Genomic DNA, 19,437 nt, shown 5'->3' with positions numbered 1-19,437 from the left:
CTCAAGGAGGTGAGCTTAGTTATGAGAGAGGTGTGTGTAGCTAAGCTCTAGCTTCTCAAGGAAGTTTTCTCAAAGAAGCTTCTCAAGGAAGTTTTCTCAAGAAAGCTTCTCAAGGAAGCTAACTAGTCTATAAATAGAAGCATGTGTAACACTTGTTGTAACTTTGATGAATGAGAGTCTTGTGAGACACACTTCAAACTTCCACTTCTCTCCCTCTTTTATTCCTTCAATTTCGTGCTCCCCCCTCTCTCTTTCTCTCCCTCTTTCTTTTCCTCCATTGAAGCATCCTTCCAAGCTTCTTATCCAAGGCTCATCTTGGTGGTGAAGCTCCTTCTTCCATGGCTTATTCCCTAGTGGATGGCGCCTCCTCTCACCTCTTCTCCTTTGTCTTCCGCTGCATCTCCATGGTGGAAAATCACCATTAAAGGACCTCATTGAAGCTCAAAGATCCAGCCTCCATAGAAGCCCCACAAGCAAGCTTCCATCACTATTTCAACAAATATATGTCTTGTGTGTAAAGATAAGTGTGAATATGAATAGGTGTATAAACTATTTATGCAAAAAGAAAGAAAATCACACGAGAGAAATGATGTGTAAAAACAAGTAGAAACACATTGGCCTTCCTAATAGGTGTCTGATGCTGAAAAGATATTCTCTATCTAACAATGCTCATGTGTTCTTATGGTGTCTCCTGAGATACTAAACCCCGATTCCTCATGATAGTTTAGCCTAATCCTGATCAAGCATCATCCGCAGATTCCTCTTGTAGGCCTAAACTCAACCAGGACTGCATTAAGACACACATACACAACTAACTTATCGCACCCCGATTCCTCATGATAGTACGACAACTTAGCGCTGTACTATCAAGGACTTTAGAGTCAGACCAATTTCCACTGTTGAATGACCCTAACAAAGCATGCATCTACATGATCAAGGTAAAGGCATACTAGAGTGAAAAGCACATAGCATAGAGAACACACAAAACATCATTAAATAGATAGAAATATATTTGCATCAGGTACCTACAAGGAAGATCCAACAGAGGATTTAGCTTTCCATACTAGGAAGCCTTCTTTACAACAAAGAGAAGAACAAGATGAAAGATTGCAAAAATACAAGTGGTGAGGATGTCTCCTTCACCTCTAGGATCTCACAATCACTCACAAACTCATCCCAAGCTCTCAAATCGGCTCCTACTTCAAGCCCTGGTCTCTGCAGATCTTCACACAACAAAATCTCTCAAAACTCTCTGGAACTTGGACCTTTCTCTCTCTAGAAACTCTAGACATGCAAAGCTCTGAATCCCAATCCAAACTCCCCCTCTAAAATCTGATTTCAGGCTTAAATAGGTGGCCTTGTTCGTGCTCATGCGCTTAGCGCAGTTATGGACCGCTTAGCGCACATTAGTGAATTTTGGCTTAGCGCGTGCCTTTCTCGCTTAGCAGATGGACTGAAGCGGTGCGCTTAGTGAGATGAAGCCGTGCGCTTAGCGAACTTGTACAGCTCATCTTCTTCCAGAGTCTTCCTCGTGCTTAGCCCATGAGTGTTGCACTTAGCAGACGCTCGCTAAGCCAGCAAATTGGCTTAGTGAGAAGGTGAAAAACAACACTTTTCAAAGCTTGCCTAATTAACTTGAAATTGAAAGAAAATGATTATTATTACACACACAAAATGGAAGTACTAAGTATTTATTACCTATACTTAACAGAAAATACTTATAACACTGCAAAATAACCATAAATTGGAAGAGTTTGATACAATTTACACAAGTTTTATACACAAAAGTTAGTCGTATTCACCGATTAACAGTATGCTCCAACCATATGCAAGGCCATGTACAATCATGAACCAAGATTGAAGCACTCCAAATGTGTGATCCACATCCTTTCTTATTGCTTCTTGATGTTGAGCAAACAATTTTGTTTTATGACCTTGTGGCCTTGGGATAGTCTTCATAAGTGTCGCCTAGTATGGATAGATACCATCTACTAGAATGTACCCTATGTTATATTAGGTTTCATTAACATCTTTAAACATAGGAGATTTGTTGAGCACATTGATGTCATTGGTTGAACCTGTAACTCAAAAATATGCTTGCCAACTCCATAAGTCTTGTGACTCCATGACTTCAAGAATGATTGTTGGTGAGCCATCACCATAACAATATTGACATTTCCATGCTACTAGACAATTTTTCCATTCTCAATGCATACAATCAATGATACCTAACATACATGGAAAACCACAATGCTCACCTATTTGTAGTAGGCATTGGATATCATTATTGTTCGGTTTTCTTAAGTACTCAGTTCCAAAAACATCATAGACTCCCCTTACAAACTCATCCAAGCATCGTAAAGTTTTGGTTTCTCCAATTCAAACATGATCATTGACACTATTAGCCAGTGATCCATATGCTATTATGCGATAGTAGTTGTGCATTTTTGCAATGGAGAAAGACCCGTCCTTCCAATTGCATCAACCTGTTGCTAAAAGTATAGACCTTCATTGTTAAGCGCTTGTACAATGCAAAGGAAAACATCCTTTTTCATTCTAAATCTTCATCGAAATTGTTCATTTGTGTATACTGCATTGTTGGAGAAGTAATTATTGAACAATCTTTCTTGCCCTTGTTCATGATCTCTATCAATGTATTTTTATGGATGCCTACTTTTCGTGGATGCCCTTCTTCACGATCTCTGACAATCTTTCCATCACCAACATCATGTAATGTTCTTTGTACTCATCATTTAGCAAATCATCAATGACTTCATCTTCGAGAGATGACTTGCTAGAGTGCATCGTTAGCAACACCGCTAAGTAATAGTTTTCTGAAAATATTATAATAGTTTTGCACAATTTAGATGTGCGAAAATCTTACAACATCATAAGGAATATATAGAGAGCGATACAATGGCTACTTTTTTAACGTCTAGTTTTTCAACAACTAGTTTCTTAACATCTAATTTTACCAACGATTAGTTTTTTTTAAAAAATCAAAATAAAGACTAGTTTTGTTTTAATTAAAATTACAAAATTAAAATGTACATAAAGTTTTATGATACAAAATTACATAATTAAAAGCAACTAAAAATAAAAGTTGCGTAATAAAAATTACATTGCAATAAGTAGCATAATTAATATAGTCCTAATTTTTCTTTTATTTTGTTACACAAGGTTTCAAGAAATTGTAGTTATGCATTGAACATACTAACAATATCCTTGTAAAGGATTTGAAATTTGATCTCTTTCCTTCAACTTGTTGTGGTCCTGCCTGGCACGTACAAGATCTTCTACAACTTTTGTTTTGTTCTTCATTATGTCTTCCATAGCTGTGACCTGTGAGATCAACAACATTAGAAGATTTTTCTTTTTCTTTTGCCTTCCTTTTTACTGCTTTTGCCCCCATTGGATGCTCCATGGTAGGTGATGTTGGCTCATAACTTAACGATGTATCCTAATTAGAAGAAGATGAATAATATCTAGAAGCAAAAACCTTTTTTCTCTTACTAGATCCTATAATTATGCCAACCATTTAGGTCTTTTCCTCATGATAAGCCATACAGTTTCTAATTTTAAAACTTTTTATGTGAAACATGAGCGAAATCATTTTAAAGAAGGTAAACACATGAGAGGAGTGGTGTGAGGTCCTTTTAATATTGAACTTCATCTTACCAATTTTGCAAAAAAATGGGTGGAAGAACTACACCCCATCCCCTAGGATTACAAACTTAATACAATTATTTAAAAATGAGTTAGAGAAGTTTAGGGTGGAGATTGACACAAAGTTGGAGAATGAAGGGAGGAGAGATTCTCAACATGAGTTCTCACATGAGGATGGGGATTCCTATTATTTTGGTAGAGAAAGAAAGGGTAGGAGAGACCATGAGAGGGGAAGGAGACAAGGAAGGAGTGAAAGAAGTAATGAAAGGAGACATAGAAGGAATAAAACTGATGAAAGATGAGGACACTTAGGAGGGGTGAAGACACAAGTACCTTATTTCCATGGAAAGAATGAACTTAAGGCCTATCATGAGTGGGAAACCAAAGTTTAACAAATATTTTCCTACCACTGGTTTAATGAAGAGAGGAAGGCAAAGGTGGTAGCCTCTGAATTTTCTAATTATGCCTTAATTTGGTGGGACCAAGTACAAATGGAGAGGCAAAGGAATAAGGACTACCCCGTAGATACTTGGGAGAAGATGCAACCAAGATGTGGAGAAGATTTGCACCTTCATAGTACCATAGGGAGTTGCACAACAAACTACAAAGGCTTACCCAAGGAAGTAAGAGTATGGATGAGTACTTCAAAGAGATGGAGGTGGCCATGAGAAAGGGAGGCTACCATGGAATATTTCCTTCATGGTTTAAATCATGAAATAGGAGATATTTTGGAGTTATAAAACTATGATGAACTTGATAACTTAGTGCATCAAGCCATAAAGGTTGAGAAACAACTCAAAAGAATAGGTGCATGGAAGAAGTTGTCTTCCAACCCTAATGTTTGACTAATCTCTTATTGGACATGTTAATGTGTGTTTGTCCATTTGTTTGAAATCTATGCTTGGGTGTTTGTTATCTAGTGAGTTAAATGTGCCTCGTGTTTCAAATAAAACTAATTTGAATGTTGTGTATTTCGGTACATGATCATTAATTGTAATTCTATCTATTGAAAGGCCAACAACTAGTTTGTGATTCTTTTTTTGGTTTTACCATTTAAATGAGTTTTTGTTTTTTGTTTTTACTTTTCTCTCTGCTTGGCTTCACTATAAAAGGAGGGATCTTCTATATAAGTTTGGGCCTATTGCTTTGTTCAGAGACAATAAACTGCAAGAAAATTTTGACGTTGGGGGAACAAGAAAGTGGTAAATAGAAGGTACATTGAACTGTTGGAGATTAAATAATATGACTGGGACATTCTCTATTTTGTAAAGAAGTAAAGGTGGGTAGGGTTCTTTGATGCCTATGAACCTATCTATCCAAGGCTAGTCAGAGCCTTTTTTGCTGCTATTATGGTGGACAGTAGCAAATTCACCTTGAAGGCTACTTTGAAGAACATTGAGATTCTTATCTTAGAAGAGTTGTTGGCCACCATTCTAAGTGTGACTGTTGACAACAAGAGGCTTTATGATGAGTGGTTTGACATCATGGACCTCAAGAAGAGCAAGCTCAAAAGTAAGTTCTTGGAAGAAAAGGATGATGAGTTCAAATCCAAATCCCTAACATCATTTTGGAGGATTCTACACTAGATCAACATGCATTTTGTGTTGCCTTGTGCTAGTACATTCTAGGAAATGAATAATCATGATCTGTTAGTGATCTACTACTTTTAGAAAAAGATCCCTCTCAGCATGCCCCATCTAATCATCAATCATATTATGAAGGCCACCAAGCTCATCAAGTCTACTTCCACTGTGCCTTATGAGATGTTGATGACCCTGGTCTTCAAGCACTATGGAGTGCCCTTGAAGGATGAAGCCAAGGATGAAGAATTGTTTACCTAGGGGGGAGAAAAATGTTGCAGCCTTAAAGTTGTACCCTTACCCAAAGATTGAGCAGGCCTACACTTGTACGATGAGGAGGATTTGAAGAAGAACTATTGAGTTGGAAAAGGAAGAGCCAAAAAAAGAAAAAGTGTGTGAGAAGCCATTTCCTCCTATGTTGTTTAAGCTTTTAAGTTAGAGAAGGAGATCTCTAAAAATAAAGAAGACATTTGCGTTGTAGAGAAAATAAGTTCTGAGGAAGTTCAAAACTTAGAAGAAGAGAAAGTGCATGAAGGCTTTTTTGAGGCCGGAATGACACGTTACATTCTGTTTAATAAGACCTATCAGATTAATCACTTATAGATTATTGTGTAATGTGGAAGTAAAGAAGGACTTGCCATATTCTATCTTTAATATACACTGGTCTTTGTTGAAGGACACAATATAACCATTGTTGTTGAATTGACTTATGCTCAATTGATTATATTTTAGACCTTCTTTCACTATATAAGACATTGTCTCTGGAGGCTAGAGCAAGAATGTCAATTTTACCCATATCGGTGATCTTTCCTTTCCCTATGCCATCAAAGGCATCAATTCCTCCTTCAATTGTATTTAGGTTAAGGAATATAGACCTTTCCCCTTTCATGTGTCGAGGAGCAACCACTGTCCAAGTACTAGCTTAAACCCTGACCTTTTCTTACCAAGGATATCTATAATAGGAACAATATGAGATTTTGGTACCCAAATCTTTTTGGTTCCAGTAGCATTAGTACCCTTAGACATATATTTCTTCTTATGGATGCATCTGAACTTAGAATGTCCAGACATACCACAAAAGACACATTTATCTAAATTAGACTAACTTGGAGGATGATGCCTCTTTTTCTAAGCCTAAGCTAGACTTATCATGGGGATATTGATGGAATTTAAAACCATAGTTAAAGTGTTTAAGCTTTCCAAGAATTTTCGAAATTCTTTTGTAAGACAAGCTACTTCTTCTCCTAGCTTTTCAACTACAGTGGATTTGTCTCTCTGACTGGCCTGACTCAGACTCTCTCTGAATTTTCTTTTCAAGAACTTCATTTGATTTCTTCAACTTAGAATTTCCACAAATGGATATTTTGTATTTTTCTTTAAACTTTTTGCACTAAAGAGAAATCATGTTACAATTCTTAAGAAGAATCATAAGGCATATATTCTTTATTGCCTGATGAATCACTAGAAGAGGTATCAGATTCAAAATAAGTTTTTACCTAATATCTTCGTCTATGTATGCCATCAGAGAGATGTTGGCTTATTCATCGTTCGAGCTATTACTCTTATGACTGTTTGAGTCATCCTAAGTGACCATCAAAATTTTCTTTTTCTTTCACCAAAGTATCTTATTTTCTTTAGCTAGGGACACTCAGCCATATGTCCAAGTTTCCTACATTCAAAGCAAATGATCTCATTGTTTTTCTCTTTGTACTTCTTTTTTAATCTTGTGTCCTTTCCTTCTAGAGGAACGTTCGAACTTTCCTTCCTTTTTCAGCATCTATTTGAACTTTTTGGACATAAGAGTCACTTCATCATCTATGGATCCTCTAGAGTTGTTGTTCGAACCCTCAAACTCAATCATATGTACTTTAAGAGCTTTAGGTGAGCTCTTCTCTCCTGGAGTTAGTCTCCCTAGAAATAAAGGTAGTTGTCATACCCTAATTTTGTCCGAGGACCATTGTTTATCGGCATGTGACCTTCGTTTGACCACCTCAAAATGTTTAACACCCATCGTTGTGGAATTCGTAAAGTTCCGAGATGTTTCGAGAAGAAACCGGTCAAAAACACGAAAGCGGAAGTGTATTTAGCAAAGTGGGGTGTGTGTAAATAAATTGTTACACTTTAATTTCATCTGAGGACCATTGTTGATCACTTCAGAAGGCTTAACACTCATCACAGTGGAATCCGTAAAGTTTCATGAGATTTCAGAAAGAAAACGGCCAAAAACACAAAAATAGGGGGAGAACTTATCAAGATACGGGTGTAAATAGCAATTCAAATCTAGGCCCTTTCGAAACATTTTGGAAATTGGGTTCCTTAAGGAGGAAGCAATTGGGCGACAAGCTCCTCCACGTTGTTGAAAAATGGTTTCCGTGGCTTCCGTAATGCTTCTGTAAAATTTCCTAAAACCTTGGGTAAGCATATTTCACTTAACATTGGTGAAACGAAAGATAAAAAAAAGACGAAAATCAAATCCGAAACACTTCCATAAGGCTTTCGTAACTTTTCCGTAACGTACGAAAAGGGGGGTGAACTTAGTAATTAGGGTGCGCTTAGAAATCTTCCTCAAGAAGCCTCTGGGCGGCAAGCACCTCTCTTTTTCCCTATAAATAGGGTAGGGGGGGCTGTTTCAAAAATGTTCATGACCCCTAAGCTATGCATTTCGACTATTTTGGGCAAAAATCACGTTTTCATGAAGAAAAATCGAGTTGAAGTGCTTCCGTAACGCTTCCGTAAGTGATTCTGTGGAAATTCTTCATCGTTCTTCACCGTTCTTCGTTCGTTCTTCAGTCTTCAATTGGTAAGTTCCCGAAATCAAATCTTTCAATTCATTATATGCACCCTTAGTGGTCCCTACTTGTTTTGTGTACTTTCACTTTAATTTCACTTACTTTCAGTTTTCTTTTCTTTTGTTTTAACGAGCTTTTTACCGTTTATTTTAGTCGTTTTCTCACCTAATAAATGATAAAATGAATTTTAACCGATCATTTGTGTTGTAATCTCGTTTAATCACTGTTAAAACAAAATCTAATCGATCGTTCACGTTGTAACCACGGTTAAACCAAAAAAGGCAAAATAATAATAAAATAACCAAAATATCTTGAAAAATAATAATAAAATAATAAAAATATCTTTGAATAAAATAATCAAAAAAATCAATCGGATTTTTTTCTTTGGAAGTTTCCTTAAATGAATTGACTAATAACCAAAGTGAAACTAAGGCTAAAATCAACTCACAAATCAAGCTTCGTCCGCAAAAATCACTCAAAACTGTTTTAAGGTCCAACGCCTTAAACGGTCCTCTTTGCTTTTATCGGTTAACATGGACCGTTCAAAAGCATAAAATCAGCACATAACTTTACCGCTTTTTGCAAGAACTACGTAGGTCTGATTTTCTCATCGCAATTGAGGATACGTAGGAGCAAAAGCCCCGCTTTTGTCGACCACCCCAAGAGATCGTTAATGGTCCAATGCCTTAACGTTTCTCTCCTTTCAAAAACAAGAGATCGTTAATGGTCCAACGCCTTAACGTTTCTCTCCTTTCCAAAAATCAAAAGATCGTTTAATGGTCCAACGCCTTAAACGACTTTTTTTCGGTTAAAATCGATCTTGCGAAAAAAGATCAAAACAACTTAACCAACATTTAGTTCTAAAAGAACTAAGTAGGTTTGATTTCCTCATCGCAATTGAGGATACGTAGGAGCGAGGGAAACACCCTTGTCGACCACAAAAAGATAAAAAAACACAAAGGGACATAAAAAAAGGGAAAATAAAACATTCTGAAGTCATATTTGCACACTTGATTAATGGCTGCCGTCCCTTGTGATGGACGCGTGGGGTGCTAAAACCTTCCCCGTGCGTAAAAACAACTCTTGAACCTTTCACGATTAAAGTTCGTAGACCACACCTTTCTGGTTTTTCCGACGTTTTCCTCAAATAAACGTTGGCGGCGACTCCGCGCGCCTTCCTCCCATGGAAGACGCACCCGTGAGCCCTGCGTCGCCTTCCCACCGAAGGGTAGGTTGCGACAGTTGGCGACTCCACTGGGGACTATTTTTAGAGAGTTAGGCCTTCTAATCTCGTGCAATATCATGACTTCCTTTTTTGTCAGTTTCCTTTTATTTCTCTTACATTCTTGTATATAACTCTTTGATGCTTTTAGTGTGTTTTTGAAATGTATGCATGAGATAGATATTTATTCATTTGATGCACACAAACACCAACACTATTTGTACACACGGTGAGTTGAAAAAGGGCCCTATACCCGAGTCCATGGGAACATAAGGAGTGGAGGTGAATCTGTGGTCATGCTGGGTCTCCGACTTACTTGATAACAGTGAACCCTCATCTAGAGTTTTTCTCTTTGACAACATATTGTTGTTGGTAGTCCCTACTGTCGCAATATGTTTTGTCGAAGGGGATGATATCTCTAGAAACAATCAAGAGAGATATGACCACCTTATCACTAAAAGCCTTTTAGTTCCTCCCATTTAGGTCCCTAAAATAGGGGCACGAAGTGAACACGCTGCATGCCTTTTAAACACTGCCATGCATATAACCTAAATGTCATGTACGCCTTTGTTGTATGTTTATTTAAGGATATTGCCATGTTGTGTACATCCCCCTATTGCGCTTTTGCACATCTACATCATGTCTTCATACATGCGTTGTATGTTGGTCTCGTATTTTGTCACGGGAAGCCAGAAGGTCCATATCACTTTCTTAAATGCACACATGGGGCAGTGCGCCCCCGAATGCGCAAGTAAGAGGAGATAATTTTTTCGGCTCTTGTGTCCGTAAATGCATTCATATCATGCATCGTATAAGCATCTCTTCATGGCATCATAATGAACATATTGTTCCTGCATTTGTCCGTTATCATATTCCAGCATCACATTTTGCATGAGTCATTGCATCATCATGCATATGCGTTCAACATACTTTTTGGTCTACAAACTGCATACCTTTTGTTTTCATGTTTGCCCATGCATGATCCTTGCATTTTCCTCTGCAAAACAAAAACAAAAAAAGGAAGCGTGAAAATTCACACTACATTGTTAGTTGCATGTGTTAGGTACCATGAGCCAACCATGTTGGGATCATAAACCCATTTCTAAAAAAACAACAAAACAAAATGATTGAGCATGGTACCTAATGCGTGGTTAACTAGGAAATGATGTTTCTTCGGGCATCTCAATCTCATAATTACATTTTTCATGCATAGCATACACATTCCTAAGTCTTTCATCTCTATGAAATATTGTCGAAGTATCGGCGATCAAAATTGCCATTCCTTGGGTTATGGAGTCGAACCAAGCTCATGCTTTTATGAAAAGGTTCATCAAGTCAAGTTGAAGAATGGAAGTAACCATCTTGCAAAAAATTGGGGAAAAAGATGGATCGAGTTACATCGCTGCTTTGTCTACTGCCAAACACATTTAGGACTGTTGATGTCCTTGTTACTTCTAGTTTCACCTTGACAATGATGCCATGGACCATGTTGAAAATCTAAATTGATTCAACCCCTTGTCCTGCATAAAAATTCGCAATACTTCAATTGTGCATCATTCGCATACATCCATGTTTTTCATTGACTGCATTGCTCATTGCATTCTTTCCTTGAAAAAAAATGAACTTAATCATTGTTATAAAAAAGAAAAGAACACGCTTTACGGCGCCCTTATCGAACTCGTGCTAGAGCTAGAGTAATGGGTGAAGCGAAGGAGGTGCAAGAGTAGATGAAGGGCGACATGGAGGCCATGAAAGAGCAAATGACCACAATGATGGAGGCCATGATGAGCATGAAGAAGATAATGGAAGCCAATGCAGTTGCAGTTTCCGCTACCAGCGCTGTTGCTAAAGTGAACCCGACACCCCCATCTGGCCTCAACCAAATGAATCATCCAACCTTAGATATGGTAGGCAAAAATTTGGGAAGTACGGGCGGCCCCCATGATGTTCAAATTCAAAATGAACACACCTTCCCGCCATATGGCTTGCCTCCCAACTATACACCACCCAATGTGGCATACACTCCCAATGAGAATGTCAATAACTCCATTCCTATACTCATTGAGAGCCAACGACCTCAATCTGATCATGCACATGTCTCTCAACCCATGGGGGAGACACATGAAATGCCCCGCCACAATCTAGCCGACTTTGAGCCTTGCCTCGGATATGCCACTAAAGGGCAAGCAGTTGGTGGTATACCCCTACAAAACACTTTGGAGGGCCCTCAGTATCACCCACAACCACGCCTCTTACATTCCACAGCGGGTAAAACCCCTCATGCTATGGGAGAAATAGGAAAGTTGGATCTTCTAGAGGAAAGGCTCAGGGCCATTGAAGGAGGCGAAGATTATGCCTTTGCTAACCTAGAAGAGTTGTTCCTAGTACCCAATATCATCACCCCTCCCAAGTTCAAGGTGCCAGACTTTGACAAGTACAAAGGGACTACTTGCCCCAAGAACCATCTTGTCGCAACCTACCCTTCGGCGGGAGGGCGACGCGAGACTCGCGGGATGCGTGTTCCAAGCGAGGAATACGCGCGGAGTCGCCACCAACGTTTATTTGAGGAAAACGTCGGAAAAACCGGAAAAGACGCGATCTACGAACTTTTAAGTGAAAGGTTCGGGAGTTGTATTTACGCACGGGGAAGGTATTAGCACCCCACACGTCCGTCCCAAGGGACGACAGCCTTTAATCGAATGTGCAAACATGACTTTGATTTTTACGTTCCCTTTTATGTCCTTATATCCTTTTTATATTTTTCCTTTTTTGTGGTCGACAAGGGTGTTTCCCTTTGCTCCTACGTATTCCTCAATTTGGGATGAGAAAATCAGACCTACGTAGTTCTTTCTTATCAAGTGATTCTTTTTACTTAAGAGGTGATCATTTTAAGGCGTTGGACCTTGAAAATGATCCATTTTACTTAATGAGAATTTGAAATGACAAACTTCAAAAACCTATTTTTGTGGACGAGCTTGACTAGGCGAGTTGATTTTAGCCTTAGTTTCACTTTAGTTATTAATCAATTCGATTAAGAATGAGAAATCCCAAAGAGAAAACGTCCGATTGATTTTCCGCTTCATTTGGCTAAAAGATGTTTTTTTTTTATTATTATATTATTTTTTTCTTTCTTTTTGATTTCCAACGTGGTTACGGCACGACCGAACGGTCGGAATTCATTTTAACCGAAGTTAACGGATAATACAATTCAAACGTTCGGTGGAAATTTATTTTATTTTTAAGTTAAGCGAGAAATGACTTAAGTAAAATGGCTTAAGCACGTCAAGAGGGGGTATAAAAAGTAAACAAAACGAGAATAAAAATGCACGAAACACAATGTGGACCACTACGGGTACATAGAATGAATCGAAAAGCTTGGTTCGAGGTACTTACCCGTTAAAGATCAAAGAACGATGAAGAACGAATGAAGAACGTCGAAGAACGGTTGAAACCTTTGCGAAATTCTTCACGGAAAACGTTACGGAAACGTTTCGGAAGCACCTCGACTTAGATTTTCTTCACGGAAACAATTTTTCCAAGCAAATTCGAAAGAGATAGAAATGCCTAAGGGGCTGAACCCTTTTCTTCTTCACTTCCTCCCCTATTTATAGCAAAATAGGGGAGGTGGTTGCCGCCTAGCTCGCCTAGGCGAGCCAGGTTGCTTCCTCCAGAAGCAACAGCCTTCTGGAGGAATATTCTGGAGGGCCTAAGTGGGCCTGGGTGCTATTTGCACCCCCATTTTTACTAAGTACACCCCCTCTGCTTTTTTTGGTGATTCTTTTTTCGTAAAGTTACGGAAACTTACGAATTTCGTAACGATACTTGTTTTCTTTCCGTAATGTTATGGAACCTTGCGGATTACATAATCATCCCCTTTTTGACTTACGGAATGTTACGGAACCTCACTTAATTATGCAACGATGCTTCCATTTGATTTCCGGTGTGTCACGGAAACTTATGGATTGTGCATCAGTTTTTTTTGGTTTTTCGGCATGTCCTGGAATTTCACAAATTGCCTAATGATGGGTGCCAAGCACCTCCCAAGGACCAAAGAAAGGTCGCATGTCACCAAGCAAAGGTCCCCGGACGAAATTAGGGTATGACAGTTGCCCCTCTTTACTTGTCTTTTATTGGAGATAAAAGGAAAGTAAAGATAAGACACTAATTTCGTTCCTCTCGATTTGACGAGAGTCGCGGGTGACTATAAAATCTCCACATGCAAATGACTTGTTGTTCCCAGAATATCACAAATTGCCTAATGATGGGTGCCAAGCACCTCACAAGGACCAAAGAAAGGTCGCATGTCATCAAGCAAAGGTCCCCGGACGAAAATCAGGGTATGACACTAATTTCGCTCCTCTCGGTTGATGAGAGTCGCGGGTGACCATGACTTGTGGTTCCCAGAATTTCACAAATCGCCTAATGATGGGTGCCAAGCACCTCACAAGGACCAAAGAAAGGTCGCATGTTATCAAGCAAAGGTCCCCGGACGAAAATCAGTGTATGACACTAATTTCGCTCCTCTCGGTTGACGAGAGTCGCGGGTGACCATGACTTGTCGTTCCCGGATTTTCACAAATTGCCTAATGATGGGTGCCAAGCACCTCACAAGGACCAAAGAAAGGTCGCATGTCATCAAGCAAAGGTCCCCGGACGAAAATCAGTGTATGACACTAATTTCGCTCCTCTCGGTTGACGAGAGTCGCGGGTGACCATAAAATTTCCGCATGTAAATGACTTGTTGTTCCCGGAGGAACAAAAGGTGCAGAAGACTATGTCAGCCTCTGCATGCTATCAAGCGTTCTGTCTTACAGATAGCAAAAGAATGTTTATACGGATAACCACTTGGGTATTTCCGCGTATCATCGGGCCCGCCGCCTCTGGATGACAAAAGGGTGCGGATAACCGTAAGGTATCTCCGCGTATCATCGGGCCCGCCGTCTCTGGATGACACAAGGGTGCAGAATGACCAAATTTTGTCTCTGCTTGTCATCGGGCCCGCCGCCTCTGGATGACAAAAGGGTGCGGATAACCATAAGGTATCTCTGCGTATCATCGGGCCCGCCGCCTCTGGATGACACAAGGGTGCAGAATGACCAAATTTTGTCTCTGCTTGTCATCGGGCCCGCCGCCTCTGGATGACAAAAGGGTGCGGATAACCGTAAGGTATCTCCGCGTATCATCGGGCTCGCCGCCTCTGGATGACACAAGGGTGCAGAATGACCAAATTTTGTCTCTGCTTGTCATCGGGCCCGCCGCCTCTGGATGACAAAAGGGTGCGGATAACCGTAAGGTATCTCCGCGTATCATCGGGCCCGCCGCCTCTGGATGACACAAGGGTGCAGAATGACCAAATTTTGTCTCTGCTTGTCATCGGGCCCGCCGCCTCTGGATGACAAAAGGGTGCGGATAACCGTAAGGTATCTCCGCGTATCATCGGGTCCGCCGCCTGTGGATGACACAAGGGTGCAAAATTACCAAATTTTGTCTCTGCTTGTCATCGGGCCCGCCGCCTCTGGATGACAAAAGGGTGCGGATAACCGTAAGGTGTCTCCGCGGGCTACCAGCTCTTGGGTCATGGCAACAAAAGGCGGTGTGGTCGACAAAAGCAAGGCTCTTGCTCCTACGTATCCTCCAATGAGGAACTCAGACCTACGTAGTTCTGGATAACTTGTGAGACTTGAAAAAGTCTCGGTGTTTTCTTCGCTAAAATGCAAACATGCTTTAGTAAAGAGATAAATATTCCAACTGATTAGAGCAACATACGCTTTTTTTGAGTGAAAAAACAATGCGTTTACCGGGGAAGGAGAGTCTGCTGATGAAATCCCCCATAACCTTAACTGAGATTTTGGATGTTAGCATTTCGTTTTCTAAATGGACATTTAGAGGAAACACTGGGTTCGACAAAATAGAAGAAAATCACTCAAAGTGTATCAATCTCGCACAGGTAAGTGTTTCATCCTAATTTCGAACCATAGATATATCATGACTTGACTTTGCAAATTATTTCCTATCAAATCAAAAATTACATGTGTGATCATGGATCAATAGGACTTCCCTTGGGAATGGGTTCTTTTGGTGGGTTGTGTGTTTTTGGCTTTTGATTTTTGTTGGCTTTTTCTTTTTCTGTTTTTTTGTTTAGTGCGGGGCGAAAAAGTCGCTAGCGCACGGGATTTTGGTTGGTAATCAAAGGGAGAAGACCATTTTAGGTCGTGGTTTCCTTTCCTTCTTTTTTGTTCATTTGGTGACAATTCTGTATTGTTCAGATATTGTCCGGTCTAAAGACCTCTCTGCACATTTCTTCTTGTTTCTTTGACCAGGAGCTTTCTTCTTTTCTTTCTTTACTTTCTCCCATTCTTTGGTTGGGAATTTTCTTTCTTTTCTTTTTTTTTCTTTCTCCCTCTCTTTGATTGGGAATTTCCTTGCTTTTCTTTTTCCTTTGATTGGAAACTTTCCTTCTCTTTTTCTTTGATTGGAAATTTCCCTTCTCTTCTTTTTTGCTTCCGAGGGTAAGGATTGACATTCTCACCCTGGGTCAAGGTTTATGGTGAGTCAGGATTTTGGCTCAAGACTTGTAGAATGGCTAGGCATGGTACATGTCAGGGTTTGGTTTGGTTCAAGGACAAAAAGGGATGCCCCACATTATTTCCATGACACAAATGCAAAAATGATGATTTGGAAATTTTATGCAAAACTGGTTATGCATGCACCTATGCGGACACTCAAGTGTCAAATTTTTATGGTCATGTGATGCTAGGGCTCAGGATTCATTTCCTCTATTTTAGTCAACCCAACGTTTCCAAAATATGTTCTTTTATCAATTTGTGCATTCATCCGAGTCCATTTTGGGCGTCTGGGAAAATCTTCACAGCATTCACCCTTCAGGTGTATACACATTTTTTCAAAAACTAGTTATGATCAGTGAATTTTTCCAAAGAAAAGTTGGAAGTCATCTCTTTTCAAAAGCATGTTGGTTTTTCAGCTTGACAACTTATTTTTTCTTTTTTCTCCTTCTTTTTTTTTATCATTATCATTTGTTTATTTCTTTTTCTTGTTTGTTTTTTTTTCTTCTTTTTTTTCATGAGGTATTTTTCTACCTAAACATGTGCATATTTTTGTGAGGTATTTTTGCTATATACATGCATATCCAAGGTATCTTGCCACCTAAACATACATATATATGTTTTGTGAGGTATTTTTTGCTACATACACGCACATCTAAGGTATCTCTCTACCTAAACATACAAATATATATTTTGTGAAGTATTTTTTTGTTTACATACACGCACATCTAAGGTATCTCTCTACCTAAACATACATATATATATATTGTGAAGTATTTTTTTGTTTACATACATGCATATCTAAGGTATTTTCACTACCTAAACATACATATATATATTTTGTGAGGTATGACTACCTTCCGAGCTTGCGCTTGTTTTATTTAAATCCCCAGGATCATGAGCAACTAGGTGCGTCCTACTATAAAAAGTGATCAAATAACAAGCATAGATTCAAAAGGTACTAGGTTGCCTCCTAGTAGCGCTTCTTTAACGTCTTTAGCTGGACGCCTTATGACTTGTCGGTCACTGACCTAGTACTTTTCTTACATTTGGCTTTGGACTTGGTCGCCTATTGGTCGGCCATGTTGTGTAGGCAATACTCAAACCTTTTTGTGGATGAGCAGAGGTGAACTCTAGAGGTGATGGCGGTGCGTCTGTTTCCCGCTGCCGACCATCCCAATGCTGCTGTGGTGTTTCGCCCTGCGCCTGTCTGGGGCGCAGTACTTCTTGATGAAAGCTCGATTAGTAGGGGGCCTGATGCCCTTGCTGGAGGTGACAGGTACTCCGTAGAACTGACAGAGACCCGTAATTAGAGCTTGACAATTCCAAGACCCTGTTGGACTTCTTCGGGTCCACTAGGTGTCTTGCAGTCGCGATCCCTGCAAACAATAGATGAAATCAGAAATCAGTTGAGCGATGTGCATACTTACCTATGATGACGTGACCTTGCCAGGGGGGTACGGGCACCCTGTAGGACTGATAGAGGCCCGTAATCAGAGCTGGAAACCCCAGGGCCCTGTTGGACTTCTTTAGGTTCACTGGGTGTCTTTGTGGGTGCGATCCCTGCAAACAAATAAATGGTATCAGAAATTAGTTGAACCATATGCATACTTACCCATGTCGGGACGGCACAGACCAACTGATACTTCCGCAGGGGGAGATTGGCATTGCGGTCGCTGGGCAGAATGTTGCTAAGTAGCAATGTCATCTATATCTGTGTAAGAGTGGTCATGTTGGTGTGCATGGTCCGCACTCTTCTCTTTGCAGCGGCACGGGTGAAATCTTGCCCCAGTATGCATAGTAGCTGTGTGATAGCCTCCCTCTCTGGTTGTGCTCGCACAGTTGGCCCTCCTCCAATATCAGGGGGTGGCCCAAGAACCGTTAAAAGGAAACTACTGGTCCCTTAACCGGGAGTGCAAGTCTCGGTTAAGCATTTAAGGACAGAGGACCTTAAATTATCTTAAGGTGTGGATATGGAGCCAAGGTGAGGACGTGTAGCCCTCTCAAGGCGAGGACTTATAGTCCTCTGGAGGTGAGGGCGTGCAGCCCTCTGGTGGTGAGGACGTGTAGTCCTCTGACGGTGAGGGTAACTAGTACCCAAGGTGAGGGTGTGTAGCCCTCTCAAGGCGAGGACATGTAGTCCTCTGGAGGTAAGGGCGTGCAGCCCTCTGATGGTGAGGACGTGTAGTCCTCTCAAGGCGAGGACGTGTAGTCCTCTGACGGTGAGGGTAACTAGTACCCAAGGTGAGGGCGTGTAGCCCTCTCAAGGCGAGGACATGTAGTCCTCTGGAGGTGAGGGCATGCAGCCCTCTGATGGTGAGGACGTGTAGTCCTCTCAACGGTGAGGGTAACTAGTACCCAAGGTGAGGGCGTGTAGCCCTCTCAAGGCGAGGACATGTAGTCCTCTGGAGGTGAGGGCGTGCAGCCCTCTGATGGTGAGGACGTGTAGTCCTCTCAAGGCGAGGACGTGTAGTCCTCTCAACGGTGAGGGTAACTAGTACCCAAGGTGAGGGCGTGTAGCCCTCTCAAGGCGAGGACATGTAGTCCTCTGGAGGTGAGAGCATGCAGCCCTCTGATGGTGAGGACGTGTAGTCCTCTCAAGGCGAGGACGTGTAGTCCTCTCAACGGTGAGGGTAACTAGTACCCAAGGTGAGGGCGTGTAGCCCTCTCAAGGCGAGGACATGTAGTCCTCTGGAGGTGAGGGCGTGCAGCCCTCTGATGGTGAGGACGTGTAGTCCTCTCAAGGCGAGGACGTGTAGTCCTCTCAACGGTGAGGGTAACTTGTACCCAAGGTGAGGGCGTGTAGCCCTCTCAAGGCGAGGACATGTAGTCCTCTGGAGGTGAGGGCATGCAGCCCTCTGATGGTGAGGACGTGTAGTCCTCTCAAGGCGAGGACGTGTAGTCCTCTCAACGGTGAGGGTAACTAGTACCCAAGGTGAGGGCGTGTAGCCCTCTCAATGCGAGGACATGTAGTCCTCTGGAGGTGAGGGCATGCAGCCCTCTGATGGTGTGGACGTGTAGTCCTCTCAAGGCGAGGACGTGTAGTCCTCTCAACGGTGAGGGTAACTAGTACCCAAGGTGAGGGCGTGTAGCCCTCTCAAGGCGAGGACATGTAGTCCTCTGGAGGTGAGGGCGTGCAGCCCTCTGATGGTGAGGACGTGTAGTCCTCTCAAGACAAGGACGTGTAGTCCTCTCAACGGTGAGGGTAACTAGTACCCAAGGTGAGGGCGTGTAGCCCTCTCAAGGCGAGGACATGTAGTCCTCTAGAGGTGAGGGCGTGCAGCCCTCTGATGGTGAGGACGTGTAGTCCTCTCAAGGCGAGGACGTGTAGTCCTCTCAACGGTGAGGGTAACTAGTACCCAAGGTGAGGGCGTGTAGCCCTCTCAAGGCGAGGACATGTAGTCCTCTGAAGGTGAGGGCGTGCAGCCCTCTGTTGGCGAGGACGTGTAGTCCTCTAAAAGTGATAGGTACAAGTACCCAAGGGTCCACCCTTATGAGAAAGCAAGAGATCGACTCATCGAGAGGGCCGGTCATCCCAAATCCACCAGATTTGGACATTAGATGTAGGAAATATATGCAGTTAACATGATTTTTAGGGATGCAGATGCATGCAACCT

This window comes from Glycine soja, chromosome 2, assembly GCF_004193775.1.
Source record: "Glycine soja cultivar W05 chromosome 2, ASM419377v2, whole genome shotgun sequence".
NCBI classification, from domain to species: Eukaryota; Viridiplantae; Streptophyta; class Magnoliopsida; order Fabales; family Fabaceae; genus Glycine; species Glycine soja.
Note: the sequence above shows the minus strand (reverse complement) of the source record.